At 41.6% G+C, this 26,633-nt stretch overlaps 1 long non-coding RNA gene across 1 annotated transcript; it reads left to right on the top strand.

Moving 5' to 3' along the window:
- Positions 1–15,006: 15,006 nt before the first annotated feature.
- Positions 15,007–19,283, top strand: LOC140624454 (uncharacterized). Its single transcript, XR_012023934.1, has 3 exons — positions 15,007–15,144; positions 17,439–17,627; positions 18,377–19,283. It is a non-coding gene; the product is annotated as an uncharacterized lncRNA (long non-coding RNA).
- Positions 19,284–26,633: the final 7,350 nt, after the last annotated feature.

The following is a 26,633-nucleotide window of genomic DNA, read 5'->3' as shown; positions in this document are numbered from 1 at the left end:
ACACTCTCATCTCACGTGAGTTCAGTGGATTCCCCATTGGGTCTATGGATAAGCTTCCACAGTGGGTTAGACATCCACAGTGAAATACCTAGACAAATGGCATACCCAGAATGCCAGCTGTGATCATTTCCTCTTTTTCTACAATTTAGTTTTTTATCCATGAAAATCAGAAAACTATTTCCCTTTTCCTCTCCCCATGAGTACAGTAGTTCAAGAAATATTTATTGAGCGCCTATCAAGGCTGGGCATGGTGTGAGGCACCAAGATAAAATATGAATAAGATACTCACAAGGAAGTCATAATTTACTGGTGGAAACAGACCCAAAAAGAGATCATTATAATATAACAGAGGACTCTCATGATGGAAATACGGAAAGGGTATTGTTCACAGAGCACGGAGTTTGTGGAGTCCCTGCAGGATGCACGGGTGTGAAATGATAAAACCTGGACTGGAATCCTTGCCTCTGGTCTCTAGGAGGCTTCAACAGCTTCCACGTGCCCAAGAAACACAGGACAACTCAATGCCATCAGACTTTGACTCATTGGTACGGAAGTCAGTTCTGTAAGAATCAGTTTCAAATGCCTTAAGTGCAAACTACTGCACATGTTTAGAGGGCATACTCTCTCAGGATTGGCAGGCATTCAGAAGACAAGGCCCTCCATTCAGAGTGTGACATCCTTCCCCAAACCCTAAAGAGTTTGGTTGAACACCTCCAACAACAGGAAACTCAATGCTTCCCAAGAGGCTCATTTCACTTTTGCACAGTCCTGGTAGTTAGAATGTTCATCAGGTTGAGATTTCCAGCCATGGCAACTGAAATGTTACTAGAAACTCACTCATTCATTCAACAAATATTTATTAAACTATCACTGTATGCCATGTGCTGTTATTAAGAATTCAGTAAAAATATAAGTATATAAAGCAACTTTATCATAGAGTTCTCACATAGAGATCACATCTTGCTGGCCTAGATCCAGTCCAGTTTTCTTTGAAGATAAGCAGACTAAACTCCTCTTAGAAGATATGCAACCCATGCTTTGACCACTGTTCATTCTTCACTTGGCTAATAATAGGGTGCCTTCAGATATATGGCAACGAGCAAGGCCAACATGTACACACTGCCCTTGTGGGGCATACAGTCTCTTTGGTAAGGACAGCCCAACCTCAAACCTGAGTACTTTAAGTGCAACTTTGCTAAGAGCCAGAGAATAAACTACACCCTAGTGGTCTGAGCATGTAGGCACACCCAGCTGGGCCATAGTGAAGCACTCCATATGGCTACTTTCTTCCCACTGGATTCCTCTGATGGAATCCCTTCACTTCCAAGGAATCCCCTAGTCATGGTTTCCCTTTGTTCTTCTCCAGCACTAACAATTTGGCATTATTCATGCACATGCTTTCTTATGCATCTCCCCCTCTATACCTTCAGTTCTAGGAGAACAAAGATCATACCTACTTTGGATACCACTGAATCTTCACCCCTTGGTTTTACGGCATGAGGCACTTACTATTATCCCCACTTACAAAAGGTGAAAGTAGGACTCAGCCACAGATGTGGGTGGCACGGTGGCAATCAGTTAATCCTAGTCCTGCCTGGTACTACAGCCTTGTCTCAGCTACTATGTTGTCCCCTGACACCACTGGTGATTCATCTCCTCTCAGCTGCTGCATTTGTTACGATATCAATTAGGCTGAATTAACCAAGATGCCAAAACTAACTGTGGCTTAAAGAAGACAGAAGTCTATTTCTCTACCACGTGAAGGTCTGGGATAAGGAGGGTGGCTCGACAGTTCTACTGGCATTTAGGCACCTTCTCTCCTGATGCTCAGCCATCCTTAGTACATGGCTTCCCTCACGAGAGCCAGAACAGTTGGTCCCACTTCCATCCTCATGTTCACGGTCAGCCAGTAGGAAAGTGGGAAAAAAATAAATAAATAAAAGGAAAGGAGAGAGCCTGTCCCCTTCCTTCAAGGACATAACTGGCAGGTTGCCCATGTGGCTTCTCATTGGCCAGCTTGTAGTCCCATGGCCATACCTGGCTGCAAGGAAGCTGGGATATGCAGACCAGGAAGTCATGTGCCCAACTAAAAATTCTTGCATTAGATAAAAAAGGCAAATGGCTATGTCCAAAACCTGACTTCAGGAGTTACAAGTTCTCATTAATAAGGCAATAGAAGTTACAGTGAGATAGAAGGGAGGAAAAAGGAAGGAGTTAAAAAAAGAGGAGGCACAACTGCCAACAAGTAGAGGTAAGCTAAACTTCTTCTCTTCCAGGATTCTCTACCTTCTAAACTCTTTATTCTGAGGATTTATTTCTGGAATGAAATCCTTGACTCTTAGGAACTGTTAAACTATAGGATATTATGGTTTCCTGTGCCCTGGGCCAATCTCTAGGTTATGCCTTTGAGTTTTGTGAATGAAGGAAGTGCAGTGAGGGGATGTAGAGTCCTCTTTCTAAATGCAGAATAATCTTGAGAACTTTGATTCCCAAAAGTGTAACTGATGTTTGGGTTTGTCTCAGTATTACAGGAAAAAAAAGAAATGGAACGTGGGCTCCCTTCCCCTAAATAACTCCCCTCAAAAGTATCAGAAAAGAAACGCACCTGAGAAATTTATTTTCTCATACAGTCTTTTAAAATTAAGGTTTTTAGAAAAGCAAACTGGAAGTCTTCAATGTTCAAGGCACACTGTATTATACTTTCCTAATTACACAAAAAAAAATTGCTCCTCTTGAGAGGCCCCAGTGAAGGCTGATATCAAACTTTACAAAATCTTTAAAAGTCCAAAGCATTCATCAAATAAACGCAATTAAAAAAAACTAGAGAGTGTAGTTTCGCTACACTTGAGTGAGGTATACAATTATAAATAAACTCTAATTAATTCCTTTCCATTTCTCTGTTATTATCCACATGAACCCTATTTAAGAAAACTCAAAAATGACTTTGCTAAGCAGGAAGCTTATGAAAGACACATCTTCCTTCCTACTTCTTTGACCACATTTCATTGCTTAAAATGATAGAGTGGTGATGAGAGTTTTTTTGGACTCTAGGTGACTTGAAGGATTGATAAGATATAAAAGACATACCCAGGGGTGACACCCAATGAACCACATTCTCATATTATATTCTCCCTTTGAGTGGGCCTGGAACCTATAACTTACTTCTAACTAATGTAATAAGGTAACGGTAAAGGGATTTTGCAGATATAATTAAAATTTCTCAGCAGTTGACTACATTAATCAAAAGGAAGATTATCCTGGGTGAGCCTAACCTAATCAGAGCAGTCCTTTAAAATAGCATCTAGAGGTCAGAGCCATCAGCAGAGACTTCCCCACCCTCTTCTACCCCCCACTCTGGCTTTGAAGTAGCAACTGGCCGTGAATTCTACAGCTGCAAGAAAATGAATTCTGCAAACAACCTGGGGGAGTTTGGAAGCAGATTCATCCCTAGTTGAACCTGCAGATGAGAACATAGCCCAGCCAACACTTTGATCCCTGTCTTGTGAAACCCTGAGCAGGGAACCCAGCTAAGCAAAGCCCAGATTCCTGACCTACAGGAACTATGAGATAATAAATGGATATTGTTTTAAGCCACCACAACTGTGATAATTTGTTATAGAGCAAAAAGGAACCTGATACACAAGTTGTAGCCTCAACATGTGCCAGTGTGCTAAAGGGACAGAGAGAGGCTCAGAGCTCTTCGGAAGCAAATTTTTAATCTGTGCTCACCTCTTACTCCCAAAGCTTTTTCTCTTTGACATTGCTTGCTGCCATCCTGCCTTCAACCTCAAATCAGGTTTCTGCCTATGATTCAATCTTTGGCTCCCTATGAGAAATCTTTTTAATATAAAATTAATATATAAATAAATTTGCTCTTGGAGCAGTGCAGTGTGGAACAGAACCTGCCAGGCTCTCTAACGTCCATCACAAAGAAAGACTGCAGAGGGGAGGGGGAAGGCAGAGCTTTATCCTCCACGGGGAAGCAGAGAATTCATAGTGATCTTATTGCAGATGTAAAATTAGGTCAGGGGCTCTATAAACTGATTAAAGCTAATGCTTCACGCTTCCAAGGAAAACAGCGGATACAAAAGGGAATGATCTCTGGCTCAGGATAAGAAGGAAAGGAGAATGCTCTATGTTCATAGGCAGTCCAATCATGCAGGATGCTTGGCCAAAATGAACATACAGGAAAGGAGCATCTAAAGAATAGCTGGGAAAACTTCTAAAAGCCAATCGTAGTCAGGCTACACACACACAAACCTAAAATGAGGATTAAAGTGAGCACACCAGTGGCTTGAATGTTCTGAGGTTCAGGAACTCTAAATCACCATGCTTTTCCCCCAAATTAATCTCTATCTGCAGCTCTTAGCCCTCTGGTACCTTGTGTCTTGGCACCTATTTTACAGGCAGCTAGGTTTGAAATATTCTGTTCTGTGCCCCTCAGAAGTCAATGTGTTGGCCATTCATGGTGATTTCAGTGTTTGGATTAGGAAGCATGAATAACAGCTCTATCCCCAAGACTCTTCTTGGATCCCCTTTTAACCCCAACTTCCTTAATTTCATCTCCCTTCCCCTTCACTGATATTTCTTCCTCTTGGTCTCTTCTCAAAGTGAGAGAAAAGTCATTTTTATTAACCTTATGTCTTAGCCTTTCCCTCCTGCTCCCAAGGGAACATTTAAAAAAAAAATCTGGTCTACATTCTTTGATTTGTCTTATGGATTCCCCAAGCAACCCAAGTCACTACAAAAGGGTTAAAAAGACAGATTCTCTATAGAGTAGTAGCATTATTTGCAATGCAAATATCTCTGATTTGAATGGGAAACATTTTATTGAGTTACTAAAATTTCTTCACTTTTTTTTTTTTTTTTTTTTTTTTTTTTTAGTGTGTATATATGGGGGAAATAACAGCTTGGTAAGAACATAGCAATTCTGATTCTAAATACTGATATAACTACCATGGAGAAAATTACCTGATTTACATACTTGATTGACACAACACGGAATGAAGAATTGTAGGTCTGGGTAAGGCTGCGGGTCACCAGTAGGTGGCTATTGGGCCAAATGCCTCAATCTAGAATTTAAATCAAATGTCAAAGAAAGACACCTGAGATTTGAACCAGTTACATTTTCATTTAAGTTGTGACCAGAGTCATTCAGTTTCTATTTGGTTCAAGGCCAGCTACCAGTCTACTGGTAATTTAGGAAAACACTGCCCAAATTATTTGGTCCATACGGAGCAGAAAGTAACAGGTCCAGTTTGAGTTCCATGAAGAATAATGGATTTAGTTTTGGTACAACTCTCTGTGAAATAAGTTCAATGCCAGCTAAAGGTATTCAGTTTTCCAACATGAGAATGAATGTTCAGAATGATTCATCTGTCTCTGTACCATCTCTAAGCCACATCACCGGCTCTGGCCAGGAAGGTCACATAAAGTTGGCTCTTGTGGCTAAACCCTACGGATGATGCTTAGACTAAAGCCCTAGGGTTACTCTCAGTCCACTTCAAAATGTCTTAAGTTTTCAGGAAGTAGAGAGAAATAAAAAGAAAGAAGAGAGAAAAAATTAGAGCTCCTAACCTACCTAGTTCTGCTCTAGCTCCTAGAGCAGAATTTCTTCATTCTGGTGCATCATATGCTGTTGGCGCATCATATGTTGAAAAAAAAAAAAAGTTCCTCGGATCCCATACCCCCTAAGAAAATCCTTTATGGAAAAGGCATTCACCTTCAATGTCACTTGAGTCCTCTATAGTGACAGCATAAATAAAAGCCAATTTTATGAAATTAACTAAAATAAAATCATGCAGCAGCAACTTCTCCATTAATAAAACCCATACCTCTCCTCAAAAACCTGTTGCCTCACTGTACACTATTTTAAGTATTTTAATTTAAATTTCTTATTTCTTCTGCTCAAACAGATCTACTAATAGATCAGATTGATTGCCTATGTACCATCTACCATAAGCCTTTAGGACATGCTAGATCTTTTGGGTGCCACCAAACCCTTCTCCATCCAGAACTAAAAGGTAGCATCCTCCTCTTGACATCTGTACCGTATTTCTGCCTTGTCAGTATCACTCATGTCTCTTGGAACCACCAATGGATCTTCACCTAGCAAGTACCAGTAAGAATAAAGTAGGAACTGACACAAGTCAAAAAAACTTGAGTGTGAGGCAAGCTGAAGCTTTGGAAAGATGTATTTAGTAGGAAAAGAGGGAATGTGGAGCAAGCTCAGGGTACAGGAAAGGATAAACAGAAACAGAATGGCCAGGCAGGCTGCCCAAAGCATATATTGCTCAAGAGGGGACTGCAGGTGAGACACGGATTCCCAGGTTAGTGGGAAGCAAAGAAAACTCATGGGAAAATGGTCTGATCCAAGAAAAGTGACTTAATTCCAAGACATTCTTAATTATCTCAAAGGATGCACATATTAAGAATGTCATGCTACTTATCAAATTACAACAATAATAATTAATAATGCTGCTTTGCCAAGAATACCTTCATGCTCTACAGAAAGATCATCTTTTTAAAAATCAGAGTTATTTGGACTTCAAGAAAAGTGATGAAGATAGGTAGAAGGTGCTGGAAGCAGCATGTTCTAGAGTACAGAGTACTAGGCTAAGGATTATAAATCTTTATTTGATTTGCCATTTTTTGAAAGATTAATAAAGAATAGGCACATGAGTAGGATTGTTATTCTGACTTTCCTAGAATGATAAAAGTGAGATATAGTGGATAGTGATGTAGGTTTGTTTCCTTAGAATACTTTCCAGGGCAATTAAGAAAAATATATTCCTTATTTCTAAGACCATAACAAGATTCCCCATAGATCTCCCAACATCCATTCCTTTCTCTCTTATTTCTTTCAAATTCACTTGAAGATATTGGGTCTGAGTCCCAGTTCTGCCACTTATGAGTTATATGACTTTGGACAAGTGACTTAAGCTCTGTGAGCCCCACACTCTCATATAATCAGCAAATAACTGCACCCACAGGTACCAGTCAAGGCCCTCCCAGGAAGCAGACAACATACTCAAAATGATTAATTGAGGAGAGTTTAATACAGAAACTAATTATAGGGCGCCTGGGTGGCTCAGTCAGTTGGGTGTCTGCCTTTAGCTCAGGTCATGATTCCGGAGTCCCGAGACTAAGACATGCACTGGGCTCCCTGTGCTCAGTGGTGAGTCTGCTTCTACCTCTGTCCCTCACCTGACTCATGCTCTCTCTCTCGCACTCACAAACAAACAAATAAAATCTTTTTTTTTTAAAAAAAAGAAACTAATTATAAAGATGAGAGCAGGATTTAGGGAAACAAGAACACAGAACCTTAGGCCTAGCAACTGCCCCTAGATCTGAAGAGGCACAGAGAGGGAATCATTTCTTAATCTGGGAATAAGAGCTTTAGGAAGAATGTGCCAGAAAGGATCTGAGCTCTTCATTAAAAGGAATACAGCCAACCTCTGGACACTTAATGTGAAGTAAATACCCTCTTGTTCTCCTCTCACTCTCCTCCAGTCTCTTGATTTAGAGTTACCAAATCCAACTGGAAACCATAAAGCATGTGATCCCACTGATATGGTATATGCTGGTTGGCCTCCTAAGGCACAAAGCTGAAGGGAGAAGACCAGATATGGAAGCAAATTAAAAAACATCCAGCAGAATACCTCATAAATGTACTGAGCCCAATTCCTCTGATGGTCCAGTACATCATACTTCAAATCCAAGGTATACCTGAAATCCTATCTTCCATTTGAAGCTTTCTTTTTTTTTTTAAAGATTTTATTTATTTATTTATTTGACAGAGAGAGAGAGAGAGAGAGAGGGAGAGAGAGAGAGAGAGAGAGAGAGAGAGAGAGCATGCATAAGCAGGGAGAGAAGGAGAGGGAGAAGCAGGTTCCCTCCTCGACGTGGGGCTAAATCCCAGGACCCTGGAATCATGACCTGAGCCGAAGGCAGACACTTAACTGACTGAGCTACTCAGGCACCCCCATTTCAAGCTTTCAATAGAAAAAGAGAAATACTGAATATCATCTTAATCCTTTCTGAGATCCACACTCAAACCAATCTCTGAACAATTTGCACATAACCTTGTGCTATTCGGTATTAACACACATCTACTGTTTGTCTTTATTCGTACCTACTTTAAATGTTTTAGAATTATCAAACTTGAGAAATAAAATGAAGATAACATTAAATTAGGGATGCCAGTACTCTTCCATTCCATAAATATTTACTGAGCTTGGATTTTATCATCCATGCCAACTCTAAGCGACTGGTAGGGACTATTTGTAACATTGTAAGAAATTGAGAGAAATTGAAAGCTGGACCCCACACTGTAGGAAATATGTCTCCTCCAGTTGATGGAGGGAAGAATGGCAGCACACATATCTGAAAACACTTTATCTTGTCAATACAAATACAAGATGACTAGTCAAATTTAAATTTAAGATAAACAATGTATAGCTTTTACTACATTGCCCCACTCCATATTTGGGGCATATACTAAAGACTATTCATTGTTTATCCGAAATTCAATTAAACTGGGCACCCTGCATTGTTATTTGCTAAGTCTGGCACTCCTGCCCTTGAACCTAGATAAAATTCTTCACTAACCTTGACACTTGGTAGATGTGCCATCTGAGGCCCATAATTATCAAGAAATGTCCTGATGTTACACAGCTGGTTAAAACAGAGTCAGAACTAGAGGCCAAGCTTCTATTTTCCCATGCTGTGCCTCACTGTCTTACATTATAAACTTTGTGAAGATTTAAATACATCAGCAAGCCACCGAGCAAACCATCCCAAGTCACTAGGCCCCTAATGAGCTCTTTTATATTGATTGAAAAATATAACCTGGAAAATGTCATAATGACATTTCGTAATAGTGTTATGTTAGTTTGTAATGTACAGTATATTATACAAATTCATCAAATCCTTACAGAATTAATAGCACCATGCTACCATTCTTATTCAAATTTTAATGCGCATGAACATCTATATTTATACTCAGGAGTTCCAAATCAGGCAGCTATTTGGTTTTCTATAAAGACAGAAAATCAGTGACAATCCAAAAACCTATTACAGCTAAAAGTGACTTAAAATGTGAAATGAAAATTTTTACCTTTTCAATCACTGAAACTGCTTCTAAAGCTACAGCATATTTAAAAGGACAAATATTTTCCTGGAAATTTTCTGATAGATGAACAAATCAGTTATCCTACAAATACACTCATGGTTGAGAACAGAGGAACACCAAGGTTACTGCCTGTGACCCCTATCCTTCTGAATCGCTCCCTCTCGACACATTTGTTTGGCCCCAGTAGTCAACAGAATTTTCTCTGCAGTGCATAGCTACAGCTCCAAAGGCAAAAGATAACTTAGGTATGTAAATTTAAAAAGTAGTTATGTCATATCATTCACGAGAATAATGTTCTCAAGGCTTAGTTATCATTTATCACCACGTGTGGTAGGCAGAATAATTATCCCCAGAATTACGTGCACACCCTAATCCCCAGAAACTGAATGTGCTGTTACCTGGCCAAGGATAATTACAGCTGTAGAAGGAATTAAGTTGGCTGATCAGATGACCTGAGGATACAGAGATTATTCTGGATTATGGGGGATGGGGGGAGCAATGTAATCACAGAGGTGGAAGAGAGAGGCTGAAAAACCAGAGTGAGAGTGACGCAATGCTAGAAAGACTAGACCAGCTATTTCTGGCTTTGAAGATGGGACTAAGAATGTGGGCAGCCTCTAGAAACTGGAAAAGACAAGAAAATGGATTCTTCCCTGGACTTTTCAGAAAAGAATGATTTTATCCCAGTGAGACCCATTTTCGACTTCTGACTTCCACAACTCTTAAGATAATAAGTTAGAAATTAGTGTTGCTTCAATTTGTTGTAATGCAACACTCTTCTAGAACCGTCAATAATTATGTACTAATGAACTGGATTAAACAAAACATTTAGTTTATGATGTCCACTCTCAAATGTAAGAATCATAAAAAGTTAATTAATGACACAATCAAAATAAACAGGAATACTACACTGCTATCTGCAACCAATCCGACTGCTGAAGGAGATAAGAACACATGGTTAAGAAACGCTATAAAAAAAACCCCAATCCTGTACTGACAAGAACTGGGTAAAAGAACAAAATGGTACTGGGCCTTGCTGAACAGACTCCTGCTAACTAGAGCTGAAATGGAAGCCATGAGAAGTAAGGCTGCATGAGAACTGAGATAAAACCAGTCACAAATGAAGAGTCCCCTTCTGATGATGAATCAGAAGGTAGGGATAGGTCCTGGGAAGATGAAAGACTATGAACAAAGGAAGAGCCAGCAGCATCTGTGAATGAGGACTGGGAGGATTTGCAAATGCCTCATGTGTGCAGAGGCATCTGATTAAAGCTATCATGGCATTTAGCCATATTGACCTTGTACAAGAACTCAACTTCCCAAAGTTACATGACTCTGAAAGGCAAGCCACCTAAATAACAAGTCTTGATAGCTAGTGGAAACCTCAGGACGTGTATAAAGCAGATATATCATAGTGTAGTGGCAGCAACGATGAGAATCATGGAAACCAATGATTCCCACAGCATACCCGCAAGAATACGAACAGGGTGGAGATGTAAAATAAATCTCCCAGGGAAAGCCAAGAGGATGAGAAAACCTCAGAGTTCAGCATATATCAGGTTTGCTCAAGACGAGAACACCCAGAGCAACAAGTGATCAAAAGTGATTCCACAATCAGGTTATTTAAATAATTCGTCCACATGTGTTAATCAGGCAAGTGAATAGAAATTGGCTGACCCAACTGACAGGTATGCATATAGATTCACAAGCAGACACACATACACACAAACATACACAGAAACAGTCAGTAGATATTCAGAACCATCAAAAAGCAAGAGTTAGAAAAATCAAAATCATTTTAGAAAAATCAACAGGAACTTAACAGATATTTGCTAAGTAATGAATCTCCAACAGTCAAAAATAAGAATCCTTCCAACATGGAGAGACCTGGCACTTAGGTGTCATAATTTCCCCGCTGCCCCCCGCCCCCCCCCCCCCCGAAATGCTTACCAGGAGCATAAGCTCACACAGTTAGAATCTCAGAAAGTTTCTGTTTGCAATAACAAATCCAGGGTTACTCTAGGTACATCATGCTCGCATCCTCACAATCAAAGAACGCAGAAAGAATGGAACAAAGTGTTAAGGTGTTCTACAGACTATTACAGTTAGCTTCACAAGAAGAAAGTTTGCAACTCAGCTTTGACACTTGGATTTTTGGCAAGATATTTGAGTCCATGTTCCCTCTTTTATAAAATGGAGATAGTAAGATAATAATGTATGTAAAGGTTCTTTGCAAATGAGGTAGGATTATAAATATTATTTCACCACAAGACACAATTTATGCTATTCTTTAACCTTAAGACTTAAAAGCCTGTAACAAAGATCACTTTGGGCTTTAAGTGGAATAATTCTCTACTATAAATGTAGATTTAATAATATGTTTGAAAATGACAACAGCAAGAATACTTGCTTTGAGTCACAGTAGCAAGTCAGAAAATGTTGGCCAAATAAATCAGGTATTTCACAATTTGGCAAGATTACTAATGCAATCAAATTCATTAGCCATAACTGCACTATGAAAATACCATTGAACTGATAACAAAATGATTCAGTATATTACTTGCCTTAAAAAAAAAAAAAAAAAAAAACGAAGACTGCCAACAAATTAACTTAACTGTCTTAGAAACTTATATGACCCCTAATATACTAGTTCGAAATTTTTTGAAGCAAAGAATCAATCAACAAACTTGGAACCTGTTTTGAAGACTGTGTTTTTAAATACTTGGGATGTTATTTAGGCCATTTAATAGTATATAATGTATTAACATATTTAACAATATATTATTAATAGGCCCTACGGTCATCATTTAATGGCATCTTCACTTGAACCATTAAAGAAAACCTACCGCTACTAACAACAATAGCAATCTTGGGACGCCTGGGTGGCTCAGTGGTTGAGCCTCTGCCTTTGGCTCAGGGCGTGATCCCAGAGTCTCAGGATCGAGTCCCACATCGGGCTCCCTGTATGGAACCTGCTTCTCCCTCTGCCTATGTCTCTGCCTCTCTGTGTCTCTCATGAATAAATAAATAAAATCGTTTTTTAAAAAAATAGCAATCTTTACCACATAAGGGTGTCTCCCACTCCCTTTCCAGTGTCCAGCTCTTGTATGTTCTTCAAATTCTTAAATGCAAAAAGTACAGTTGAAAATGTCCACATAAATGTGCAATAAAAATCTGAGTAGGACACACAGGGGGAACACTGCATTTTAGATCTCAGGGGTCATTTGATTCTAAAAGGCAACTTCAAGTTAGGAGGCTCTTCACAGAGGTACCTGGTGAGATTTCTATACTTGAGTCTGACAACTAAGGCACAGGCAGGACACAAGGGGTGAAGAGTGTAATCTGGTGAAAATAAAAAGCTCATGTGGAATAGGTTTTCATGTTTATTAGACGTTCCCCCACCGTGAACAGGAGACAAAGGTGGGAAGGGTCAGAGTCGAAGGTTCTACTTCCTAACCACCTGTCCACCTAATATGACATGGATTTTGGGTTGAGTAATCAACAAGCCAAGCAACCCATTGTAAGAATTTCTACCTTCTGGCACAACTTTCTAGCTGGCTTACCCTGAGACCCTTATAGGTCAACAAACATCACCTGCACTAACAGCAAACACATTCATTTACTTAAGGAATGTTCATTGAGCATCTACTATGTGCCAGGCATCGTTCTAAGCACTAGAAATACAGCAAGTAACAAAAGAAATTAAAACAAAACAAACAAAATCCAAAAAGCAAAAAGCTTGCCCTCAGGGAGCTTACTTTCTGGAGAAGGCGAGACAGACATTAATGTGATAAGGACACAGCTTTGCCTTACCAAAGAGTTGTTTTTCAAACTAGCAGCTAAAGAAGAAAGAAAAGGAAGAAAAGCAGTGTGTGCAAAGAAATGAGAAATGACCCGTAACCTCCTCAGTCTCCATGTACAAATAAAAATCACATTAAAAATGCTTTTGTGATAGACTGTGTAGTAAGCCCCGCCTTGCTGCAGGTGTCCATGATCTGCCACGTGTCCAGGAGCCGTCTTCCATACTTTCAGGAGCAAACGCTCTTCTCTCTCTTCAGTCCGTCCTCCCATCACCCTCCCTTGAGGGGGCCTGACCACCATCAAATGCTGCAATGATTTTATAAGAACACTTCCTCCTGGGCACTCTGCAGACAAGCGCAAGACAGAGAGAGTGCCAGTCTCGAGTGATGGCCACCCTGGGTCCTCAGGGACCAGAGGTCTTAAGGTGGAGTTGGGTGTATTGGTCATGAGTTAGGATTATGAGTCACCCTGATCGAGAAGATGGATTGAAGTAAATTAAATCGTTGGTCCACAGTTTTCACTTCCCTGTTGCAGCGATGTACATCCACACCTTTGCCATGGTCTCCCAGAAGCATGAGACCCTTCCTCTCCGCCCCCCATGCCTTTCCTCATCTGTGACCTTGTACACAATCTTCCTTTCTACTCTTAGCCAAGAAAGACTCTTCCCTGCAAAGCAGCTCCTCCAAATCCCCTTGGGAAACCGTTGCTCTCATTCACCCACTTCCATTTTGGTTCCCACAGGACCACTTTGGTAAGTAGTCAAGGCAGACCTTAACATTTAGACCTGTCACAATACAACCCACGTCTGCCTTTCTAATCTTATTTACTGCTATTTCATTTCCTTATCCTGAATGTCCAGCCAACAAGAACTACTTCAGGTTTCCTGTATAATCCCCAGAGAATGCCCATCTTCCCGCCGTGAGGCTCCTTCTCCCTACACTGGAAACTCTTCATTTCCTCTGTCTCTTCTACCTTATCAAACGCTACCCATCCCTCAAAGGACAGCTCCAACATCACCTCCTCAAGGCTCTGCTTAATCCCGCCACATCCTTCCTCTGGGTCCTCAGTCATCCAACAGCATCACTGTGCTCCCTGCCATTATAATTACAGGAGTTTAATCTTGCTACATCCATCCATCCTAAATCAATTTGTAAAATGTTAGCTTGCTCATTCCCAATAAATGTATGTTTATTTCATTTATAAGTTATACACACACATACACACACACACATAATCTAACATTGCATTATTATTTACACCATAGAACTTACACAAAACAGACATTTTTCAAAAACAGGAGCCCCAACATTTCCTTCTGATACCCTTCAGATTGCATCGTGCACTCCTTGGTATAGGCAACTGTGCTTTGGAGATGATCATCTTGGAAGCTAGAATCTATGCATGATCCATATTTCAACTCCTCCCCCAACAGAGCTGCTGAATCTAACACGGTGCCATAATATCATAAGAGACAGAAATTATTTATTGAATGGGTGGATGCATCTCTCCCCTTGCAAGGCAGGACGTCGTAATGTAGAAGACAAAGGAATCCGGGTCAGCCCCTCACTGGCTGTGCGACCTACAGCACTTCACTTGATATTTCTGGGCTTCAGTTTTCTCACTGTGAAAAATATAAGAAGATGATATGGTCTCTTCAGCTCCTTGGAACTCCAATGTTTAGAATGCTAAGAGATCGGGGTGATAACACCCCAGCATGATGGGAAGACTGAAGGGAGATCAATTTATAAAACTCCTCCAAGAAAGGCAAGAGGGAACTTGAGCATTTTGATCATCGTTACTAACAGAGCCACTACCCTGCCTTGTGCACATGGATCAGACAAAGCCAGACTTTCATCCTGGAAGGCTGTACACGGTGCTGCACAATCCTCTCTGAAGGAGGAAGCCTGAGGATGGTGCTCTGACAGCCGGCATCACGGCCCTTCTCAGCCCAGCTCCCACAGCAGAGCCAGTCAGATAAACCAAAAATCCAGATGTAAGGGTGTGGGCCATATGTGGTCACAATGCACAAAACTTCAAACTTGGGGCCGGTTTAAAACAACTGTCAGGAGAAACTTCTCCTCATTTGCCTGGCTTCAGCATGTCTGGAGGAACAGTGTGTGGAGCTTTTACCTTTCTCTGAGGCCTCGTGCGTGGGCCACGGCCAAGGGCAGATTTCCGGACCTATCAGACCAATTATTTCACAGGACATAGTAAGTCCTTAGTCTGATGTTCCTTTTATTTCCATTACTATCTCATTCGATCAGCTTCTAAGTGTAGTGACAGGACTTGGCTTCCTTCCCGTGAGAGTTCTATCCTGTCCAGTCCTTATAGCCTAAAATAATTTTTTTTTTTTTTAACTAATGGCTACAATACTTTTTCTTTCTTAGCTTTAGGCCATGGCTCCTGGTCCTGCCATCCCAGAAAATGGTGACTAATCCCTCTCTCTCATTTCTATGGTTACCTTGAAGGTATTTATAGACTGCGGTCACTTCCTCCATAGAAGCCTTTCTTTTGGGAGGATATAAATTACTTCTTATGTCAGACCACTCGAGTTTGCTCTTCCAACATTCTATCATTTTTGTGGCCTTTCTTTTATTTCCTCTACATTTTATTTCCTTCTTAAACTGTGGGGATGTGAACCACAGCTGACTTTCCAGATGTGGTTAGAATCTGTTCGGGTGAGCTGAACAATGCAATTGCCCACCTGATCCCCTTGCCATACACCCTTCACGCGAAAATAGGATTGGTGGTGCCATGCAAAACCCTATTTAGTTGTCATTCGCTCTTCATCTTAGGTGTTTCTCAGACACCAGCTCTGCAGTTAAGGAGTCTTGCTCTCATTTGGATCTGGCTGCTTGCATCCATGTTTGAGTATGAAATTGTGTATTCATTGCGACCGCTTCTCATCCTTCCGGGGCAGATCCTATTTCTAATCGATGCAAGTCAACTGGCCTTTTTAGTTCAAACCAAACCTTCTGTGGTGTGTGTGTGTTTCTAAGTCATCCAGTCTGGCTAATCGCAAAAAAAAAAGAAAAAGAAAAAAAAGAAAAGAAAAGAAGAAAAGAAAAGAAAAGAAAAGAAAAGAAAAGAAAAGAAAAGAAAAGAAAGAAATCTAATGATTGCTAACTATCAGACACTGTTAGTAAAAAAGTCCTGCTTTTAGAGGATCTCAAGGCAGCTTGAAGAACATGCCCGTTTTACACCCTGTCACTCCTCTCTGTGGTGATCTGAGAGCACTGTTTTCCCTCTAAAATCAGAAGTACTTGGTTTTGGTCTCAGCTCCGGTATCTGGCTATATCCTGCTATCCCAGATAAAGGATTCTGAGTCCCCAGACCTACACCGATCAATGTGGTAGCCATTAGCCACATGTGGCTATTTAAAGCTAATGACATTAATCAAATATGTTAACTGAAATAAAATGAACTAAAATCAAATAACATTTAAAATTCAGTTTCCTGAGCTTCACTAACTTCCAAGTGCTCAAGCCACAGTTGCTAGTGTCTATCGGATAGCACAAATATGCAATGTTTTCATCACCACAGAAAGTTCTAGAGGGCAGTGCTGCTCCAGAAAGTTGGGCCCTACTGCTTCCCCTTCTTTATGTTCTATAGACCTCACCACAAGGCAGTCATTTCTTCTCTCCCTTGTATACATTTTCAGTTCTCATCAAAGTTTTTCTCAAAGAAGATGGTGAATAGCTGGTCCCTGCCTTCACTCATCCAGATAGCACTCACTGACCACTGACTATAGGCAGGCCCTGCTCCTGGATCTTGGAATAAATAGTGAACCAGGGAAAGTCCTCATCCATCTGTGGTTTCTATTCTAGTGAATGATAACACAACATATACAATCAACACAACAAACAATCTACAATCAATACACAATAGACAAACAAGTATATATACTAACGTCTTTGGAAAGCTGTAAAGAGGGGAAAGAGGCAGGGCATGCAGGGAGGCAGCCATCAGGGAAGGGTTCTCTCACAAGGAGGTATGTGAGCAGACACCTGAGCAGAGGGAGGGGGTGAACCAGGTGATGCTTTGGAAGAAGAGTGAGGGCCAAGGCCACAAGGCAGGAATGAGCCTGCCATGTCTGCTGCAGTAAGGGCGGCTGACAGGGCTGGAGAGAAGAAAGCGGGAGAGGGCCAGAAGAGGTGAAACCAGGTTTCGTAAGGCTTGAAGCGTATGCAGTTTGGGGAACCCTTTAATTATGACACAGAAAATAAAATTCCTAATATAAAACTGCTCAGGGACCCTCTCAAATCTCAGAAAGGACCTGTGCCAAATGAGGGCCCATGAAACTTAGACTTCACTCACCTGAAACTAAAGCTCCTTCTGGTGGAAAAAGATGTCAAAGAGATGGAGGTGGGAGCGAGGCACAGACTAGACTTGTCTGGTCTTACAGAGCATGAGAAGGACGGGAGCCATGGGATGGGGTTTTGAGTGCAGAAGAGCCAGGCTCTGCTTTGCATTTTAAAACATTTTTTGATTTATACTTTCCCAGGCTTCCAAGCAGGAAATTGACACCGGAAACAAGGACAATGGAGGAAAGGAAGGAGACTAATGAAGTAGGGGGCAAGAGCTAACCATGCTTACACCAGGATCAAGAGCGTGCAAAATGGGAGGAATAAGCAGTGGGTAGGAGGGCACTTTGAAGAGAACCTGCAGAACTGCTGGTGGCTTTGCTGTGCAGGTAACAGAACCCTCTGTTTGCAGCTGAAGGAACAGAAAAAGTGGTGGTAGATTTTACCAAGAGGGTTAAGCACCAACTTTGGAAGAGAAAATGAGGAGTTCAGTTTGCCCACATTCAGTTTAAGCTGCTTTTATGCATTGAAGCAGAAGTGCTGACGAGCCACTTGGTGATATATATCTAGAACTCAGAGGAAAGAAGGGCTTAACATACACATTTGAGTGTTATCTGCCCACGGATCGTATTTAAAGTTATGGCAGTGGATGAAAATATTTAGGGAGTTAATGTAGATGGAGAAGAGGGTTTAGAGTTAAGTTCCTGGAGACTCTAACATTCCATGGAACAACCCTCCTTAAAATGGAAAAGATCCTGAGCTTTAACTGTTCTCACTTTGATTCTTTCCCCCTTCGATTCATGGGCCAAAACTCTCCAAAAGCAATTCAGGAAAGAGAGGACACTGCCTATTTCATTCACTACAAAATCCCCACGGCCTTGCCTGGCACTGGCACAGACTCACTAAGTATTCAGTGAAATGTGAGCTCAGCCCTCTCACGGCCTCCAAGCTGCCCTCACCGTCCAAGCTGACTTTACAGTGGTCACCCCCATGACCCACCAGGGTTCCTGAGTTTGGTGGCCCAGAGGAATTCTAACCAAGACTCATATGCTCTGTTCCTTGTACACGTAAACATCTGTCTCACCCCACACCAAATCTTCTTGCTATCACTGTGCTCACTGACGATGCTTGATTCTAGGGAATAAAGATGCTGTTCCACACATGTCCTCCGAAGAAGGTACCGTTTGGGAAGGGCACAGGCATGCGCCATTGAGCTCCACAGCTGGAGGCACTGATTGCACGAAAAGCACCTGGGCACGTCACCAAGCCACAGATGGTGACTACGCGCGACCCCAGTTGATGAGAGCTGGACAGTGGTGTTTAGTGGAAACGGCTTTGGAACTCTAAGGAAGCATTTGGATCTCTAAGGATCCAGTGAATGGATACAACGGATTCTTGACTTCCGTGTATTAATTGTTCCTCATCACATTCAATATGTAGGTACACCTTATAGGTTTTGCCTCCAAAACTTATCTCATGTGCATTTACTTCCCTCCGCTGCCAGTGCCTGGACCTAAGTCCAGGTAGCACCTCCACTAGAATCCTCCACTAGCCTTTGGAATGCACCCCATCCAGTTTACATGCTTGCCCTCGTCCCCATTTCTCTTCTTTGAGTATAGACAGAGCCCAGGGACAAACCGGATTTAAAACACCAGATTTTGGCAAGTTAATTTTAAAGATACTTCTCTGGGAAAGGGCAGTTGACTATATCCTCCTCAAGTTTAGCACGCTCCCTTAAGTGAAGCACCTTCAACCCTGCTTTGCCTGCAGAGAGTTCTTTAAGGATGCTCAACTGAAGCGCCCGCTTTTCCTTCTTCCTATTAAAAATGGTTCTCGGATGCTTTTATTCTTAGAGATGCCATTCTATTGTAGCACCAATATAGTTACATAAGCGCATCGTTTCATGCTCTATTCACCTTCTGGATCTTTTAACCCGACCCCTCTCAGCTGAGAAAAGAAATACTATGGGTTTAAATCTATCTGCTATCAGCTGCAGTAGGGCAATTCTTACCCTAGGGCCCCAAACCCTCATTTCAGATGGACTAATCCAGACCTCTTTTGGTGGCAATGCTATTTCCTCTGCTACCTGGTTTGGCTGTGTGCTGAGCCCCAGTTATATTTAGGCAGTGGAGGGGAAAAATAGGGATATTAACCTCTAACACTGATGAAAATAATAGCCACAATAAAATCGGGATGAAAAACGCAGGGGTAGTAATTATTCTGCTCTTACCTTACCCCAGAGGAAATAGTTTTCAGATAGAGCCTTAGGAATTTGTAAAAGGTCCCTCTGTTTGGGGTTTTATAAGGCAGGTGGAGGGGCTATCTGGAGACAGGGGGCAGTGTGCCAGAGCTGCAGACAACGTGGCACTAAGTGACGGGGCCTGCAGTAGAATCCCCACTCCTCTCCCTCAATTCTTCAAAGGTTGAAAAATCTGAGGATGCAGGCTCTTGGAACCACTTCCCTCCTCTGTTCTATCTGGCAGCAGCCTAGTGTGGAAAATATACTAGGCTATATTTCAAATAACCTAAACCAACTGGCAAAAAGTACTAAATTCTTGCTTTTGTGTCTGGCTCTTAAATTCCTGCAGACCTGACTTAACAGACAAGAGAGGGTCATAAAACTGAACCTGTGAAACAAAAATAGACCTTTCGGGACTTCTCATACACACACGGCAGGGGTGCCAAAATCGCTTTCATTTTTTTTGTGTTTCCAATTGTGCTGTGCTCCCTTGCACATGCTCGAGTGCTTGAGCAGGCGTCCTTCTAGGCACAGTGTGCCCATCGCCCATGTAGGAGGGACGGCGAGGGTTTACACTCTTGGGGTCCCCTCTTCCTGTCAAGCGACTCCTCCTTGATATGACCTGTCCATTTCTATAATTAATTTTAGGGACCCAAGCCGGCACATAGTTGGTTCTGTATGCTGCTCTAACTGCTGTGCTTGGAAAAGGCTTTATGCTTTGAAGTTCTCCTCATTCAGAAATCAAATAATTTAAATCTAAAAAAAAAAAAAATACACAAGTGCCTTCTGGCTACTGATGACAGGGAGTAGCAATAATAAAAAATAATAATAGTGAAAATATGCAACCGCGTTAATGCCAAGGACCTAGGGATGCAGGAGACGGAAATGAAATTAGAGGGGAAATCATGATATTGCTGAAGTGCTGGAGTGCTGCTCTCACACTAAGGCCAGGGGGATTGGGATAAGGTAAAGTTAATTGCATTTCCAGATGACAAACCTCTCACCTCTGAACTGAATGGCTCTTTATAAAAGCTATCAGTAATAAACTGTAAATCTCAGCCATGATTGCAAATAAAGGTCATCCCTTTCATGCTGCCACTTTCCTGGGCCTTATTACATTCCCGCCTGAACCGCTCTCACTTCTTAAGGTGTGCCAGCTGTCCATATATGCAATCAGCATGGCGCGCTTTATTTTTTTTTTTAAAGCATGACATTATCGGATTTACATCCTTGCACATTGTGCAACTGAATTGGGCCAATCCCCTTCTTCTGGAAAGGAAGGAGGCATTCGGGGGGGTGGGGGGGGCAGGATTACTCTTCATCTTTTCCTATGAATGGAAAGGAGGTCCCGCGCTGCCAGGGTTTCTAAGGAGCAACACGTCCCATCTCTAACATATCGGTTTTAATTGCTATAGCCCGGCCACACTTTTCCCTTTCTCGGTGTGCACGGCAAGGGATCCCCATCTCTCCCCATTCCCTGGATCAGCGAGCTTCCCTTAGAAAGCTGAGTTAAATTCATTCTAATGCAACTCAGGAAATATTCATTCATGTCCTCTCTGTTGATGACAAGTCCCCAGATCCTTTTTTCTCAGTGCGTATCTCCAATTCTGTCAACAGTAAGGATGGCAAATATTTGGCGAGCACTTGCTGTGTGCCGGTAGAGGGCCGAGCATGTGACGTGACCTCATCTGATTCTCCACCCGCTGTGGCCGGTCCCATTTCACCTCCATTTTGCAGATAAGAAAACTGAGGCTAAGGGAGGTTATCGTGTCAGGTGTCCTACCAGTGCAAGTAACAGAAATGGGATTTTTTTTTCTTTAGCTAAAGGATACCTAAAGCACCCTGGGAAAGACTGAGAAACAATAAATGGTACAAAATGGCAAAGCCAACTGGTGAATGCAAAAGTGACCTCAGGAGTTCTCTCCCAGGAAAGAGAGCACATGCTGAAAGAAACCTCTGCTGGGGAAGAGGAACCACACACTCCTACACAACTCTGTTCCAGGAGATAATACACTCACCACCTCCCTAACCACTGAAGGGAGTAAAGCATTAGCCCTCAACCCAAAAATGAAACAGTTCCAACTCTGCTTCTGTTCTGATGCCATTTATCCACTTAGCCGTTCATTCATTCAATCACCATGTGGCAGGCAAGACAATCACTTAGTGAGATTTCAGCTTCTCTGTTAATTTACCTTCCCTTGCCTACCCAAATTTTGTGTAATGAATAGTGAAAATATTTTGCAAAATAATAAGTATTCTTCAAGGGCACATTCAAAACCACAATAATCCCCTGAAGGTAGCAGCAATGTATGTTCTTCTGTTTTAAGCAGGCTTATAATTATTTTCAAAAATCAAATAGGGAAAATCTTAATATGTAGGAACAGCCAGTGATACATTTGTTTATGACCTACTCAGAGCAATAATCATTTCCCCGTGTGTGTACTTTTGACCATACTTAATGCCAAAAGATTTACAAAGACCCATAATACCTTGTCTTTGACTTCCAAGAGTTAAGTTTCATCTAATTAATGAAAATAAAATGGTAAAGTGCCAATGCAGGATTTAATCAATAGTTCAAAATAACACTAAGAAATCATGTCAGTACAAACAATAATGAAACAACTTGTACCTGAGTTCAAGGAAAGTCAAGGTCACATGGGAAGGAGATCCTCTAGATCTTGAACAGCTATAGAATCTTGATTAGTGAAAGGAGGACATTCTCATATCAACTAATTTAAATGCAATGTAGATGATGGTAAGAAAATCTCTGAAGGAGAGATTCTTCTATAGAATATTAATCATACTTTCTAAATGGACAATCCACAGGTGAGTGAAAAACGAGCAAAGCTACTAGCAAACTCTGGGGAGATAAGCTATAGCTTAGTGTTTTCTCTGGACGTCATGGAACTCATCTTGTCTGGGCCCCAGAAGAGGCATCTAACAGCAATCACCAGGAGCCGACTAGCAGAGTAGGATACGGCAACCTGTGTCTCCCATTTTAAAGACAGAAACCGGCAAACAACTGTAGCATTACTGAGTCTCCCAACGTTTGCAAAAGCTTATCTTGGGAATTCACTTTTGTCTTTACTGCCTGTGCTCAAATTCACACATTGAAAGGCCACCGGAGTGAAATCAGTTGAGTCCACTAATGCCACTTGGAATGACACACAATTCAAGTATAATGACTGTCTAGAAGTTAATTTTTAAGTGAACGAGTGTATAATTCTAAAAAGAAAATAGCAGTGAAGGAAGAGGAGGAGGAGGGGGAGGAAGAAGAGGAAAAGGTGGTAGCATTTCATCTAGGGATGTGATTGAGAAGAAAATCCAAAGAACGGGATTGACTTTACTGGGTCCTAAAATCCTACACACTGTTCATTCATTCTCTCATTTACTCTTCCATGTCTGCCATGTGGAAGATGAAAAAACTTAGGTCCTATAAAGATAAATAGGACCCTGCTCTATGAGGACCTTACACCAAATACACATGGAAACCTGAGACACAGAAGCACAGGTCAACAGTGAAAGCAGAATTGGAGCTATACTCTTACCATACGGCAACAAAGGTCACCTCTGATGAAACAACAGCCCCCAGATTTCCTGAAATTTTCTTCTCTGTCTTCACCCAACATAGACCTCCAAGTCGTGACTAGAGCCAACGAGGCTCATGCCAGTTGAATTCTGATGTCACTCAACTTCCTCTGTTAATTGTCTTCTATTGTGAATAGCTTCCTATTTTAGAAGTGGATATATATGTAGACTGCCCCTCATCAAAGGCAATGTAACAGCTAAGCATTAATACTATTCCAAGGCTGCCTTTTTTCTGTACCCATTTCCTATTTACAAGGAAGTCACTAGGTACACATGAAAGAGAATATCAGTTACTCAATAACAACCATGAAGAAGACGTGTATAAAAGCAACAGCTTTCCCTTTATCCATATTAAAAGCTTTAACAGTGATTAGGAACAAAACAAAAAGGGATAACTGGCTTGGGAAGATGAGATTAACATCATTTGGAGTCTTTGGGGGAGGCGGAGGTGATGGCCCCTTACAGAAAAAGTTTGCTGACTCCATCTATAGATTATAATCAGGGTCATAAAAACTTAGGGCAAGAAGGAATCATCACCAACTGGATCCTCTACTAAATACAGGAGGGAATCTGTCCACAAAGTTAAGAAAAGCTCAGCCAGAGCCCCATTGGCCAGGGCAGAGTCCTAGTCACTACAGAAAGACCCCCTTGGGCCAAGAATCACGCTTCGGGGGCTCAGTGGGCAGCTGGCTCAGGTGAAAGGCAGCCCAACATGCTACTACTCCTGTCTCATTTTCAAACCTGAATCTTGACACTTACAGAAGAAAGGCAAAGCCTGAGCCTCTATTTTGTCATGGAGGTGAAACCAAGGACCGATACTGTAGTGACCAAAGAGCACAGTGAATTCTAACCCTTTTGGAGTCACAGACCCCTTTGAGAATCTGCTTCAGGTTATGGACTTTCTACCCCCAGGAACATGTGTAACACATGTAAAAATTTTCAGGCAACATTAAAGGGTTCAATTATTCCCTGAAGCTCACTAATGAGTAGCAATTTCAGAACCCTGATTTAGGGTATGATTAGAGGTAAACGTTCAAACCTACTTCTTTTCTTCTGGTGGCAGATACTAACCTGCTATCCTTCTTCCTTAAGAATGTGAATGGCCTTGAGCGGCGCTGAAGCTCTAGCAGCTCCCTGTACATTTGTGGCTCTGCCACGTTTCCCCACTCTCCTGCAACTAAAGTCAAACGGCTGGGTCTGGGTCCTGGTCTTTAAGCAGGAGTGACATGTCCACCTGCTAGGCAGAAGCATTAGAAACTGGCATGTGACACTCTGGTTCCCTCAGCACTAAAGGAGGCTCCGTGTTTCTGACTCTAGGTGGACTGCTCCAAGATCATGGCCCTGAGAGCCTAGGTCCCTGACCTACTGTGTGGAACACATCCCCAGGCACAACTACACTGAGTTAAATTTGCTAAGTATGCGCTGTAAATTAGGAATAAATCTTTGCCATGTTCAGCCCCTGTGAGATGAGAGTTCATCTGTTACCGTCATGTAACATATTCTGAAATACGGAGGGTAAAAAATCTTTAGAATACGTAAATCTATAGGACTACCTTCTTTCCCAACTTTAAATGCTGAGGCAGCATGAAAATGCTAGTTGCCAGAGAGAGAGAGGCACTGAAATGGAGGCTGTGATGGGTAGCCTCGTGCCTTCCATCTGTCTGAGATGCTCACTTCCGCAGCTGCCAAGAGAGTTAGCTGTGGAAGGCTCACAGCTGCATCTCTGACCAAAGGGCACCACCCCAAACACAGTTCCCATCCTATGACTGTTAATGTGGGTGTACAAAGACCCAACCCCCTCTCCTTGACTTGAGACAACTCAGATCCCATGGGCCTCCCAGGGCCTTTCCATGGGATCAACGAAGGCCTCTGCAGCCACAACATCACTCTTTGATTCCTTCCTTTGCCCAATCCTGCTTCCTCCTCAAGAAACAGTAAAAATTCTTTGTTGTTTTATTAACCTGAAGGAAATCCAGTGGGCAAGAAGTGTGTGGCCTACGACATTAAGGGCAGTTTCCTGTTTTATTCTAGAAGACTGATGAACTATTCGTTTAGATCCACAAACATTCTGTCAATTGTTAATCCACTGTAAACCAGTCAACAGTATTAATTGCAAATAATAATTGCTAACATTTGTGTGCCTGTAATAGTTTAAGGACTTCACATGTATGAACTCATTTAATCTTTGCAACAATCCAATAAATAGTTACTATTATTAATAGTAAACTATTACCAAATAACAGTCACTATTATTATCCCATTTTCCACACACAAAGAAAGTAAAGTTAGGTGATCTTCTCAAGGTCATGTAGCTAGTACTAAGTAAGGCTAGACACAGGGCTGTCCTAGGTACTATGCTCCACCTCACCCTGGACCTCATCTATTCAGTTTACAGTGTCCCCACCAGGTTGGTGCTATTCCTCAAAACAGCAACTTGACAAAGTTGGGCTGTGGTTAGGAGGCAAAGAAAGAAAGGAGGCAGGTGGAAAGAGCAGGAAAGAGTGTTCTCTAGGGGGAAGACTAGCATGTGCAAAGCCTCACTAAAAACATGGTGAGGGGAGCAGATCACAGGAAGAAGATGCTTGGCTGTCTTGGAGAGACGGCAGGTAGGGGAGTCGCGGCAGGCACACATCTGGGCCCTGGAATCATAGAGAGCTACAGAACCTAAGCAAATGACTTACCTTCTCTGAACTTAAATTCCCTCATCTCTAAAAGGAGGTAAAAGAAACAACATTTCAGGACCATCAAGAAGATTAAATGAGAAAATGCACATCCAGTAATTAACCGAGTGCCTGGCACCCAGAGAGCACTACGGATACATATAATCATGAGTCGTTCCCTTAACCATGATCGAAGAAGAAACACAAACAAATGAAAAAGACAGATTCTCACTTGCAGAATTGTTTTTAAATTTACTTTTAACAAAATAACCCATGTAATACAAGGACTTCTGCAAGGCCTCTAATGAGGAATAGCAATTCCTTGCTGCACCCTCTTTCCAGTCCTGATTCCTGCTCCCCAGAGCAATCTTTCACTTTCTATTCTTAATCGTTTCTTCTGGTGTCTGCCTCCACATTTCTAACTAATCTGCTTTTCTTTATGTTTCTTGATTTTGGTTTCTTTTTCACTACTATCTCGTGACTTCACACCATGGAAAACGAGGATTCGGATACCTTACAACCCCAAGTATGCACATGCACATGTATATACACTCACGCCACTCTTTTGATATAGTTATATAACTTTTTTTAAACAAAATACTTGCTGTCTCCATTGTAATTGTATTATTACCACATAAACATTCTTCACACATAAGCTCTGTGGTTTATTATAGTTACAGTTCTTTTCTGGCACAACGTTTTTGTTTTTCCAGGAGTTGGTAATGTTCCTGGGTTTTTTTTAATCTGCTTGGTTTTCTACATATGTATCATTAATTTATCCCCAAGTTCTCACCACTTATGAATTTCTTACAAATATGTTTAAATACATCAGAATATCCTAATCATTTTTTTCCCTCAGAGACATCCTAGGACCTGTAGTCCAGGTTGGAGCAATAAGACCTATATCT

This window comes from Canis lupus, chromosome 3, assembly GCF_048164855.1.
Source record: "Canis lupus baileyi chromosome 3, mCanLup2.hap1, whole genome shotgun sequence".
Taxonomy (NCBI): Eukaryota; Metazoa; Chordata; class Mammalia; order Carnivora; family Canidae; genus Canis; species Canis lupus.
The sequence above is the reverse complement of the archived record's forward strand: the minus strand, read 5'-3'. Positions and strand labels throughout refer to the sequence as shown.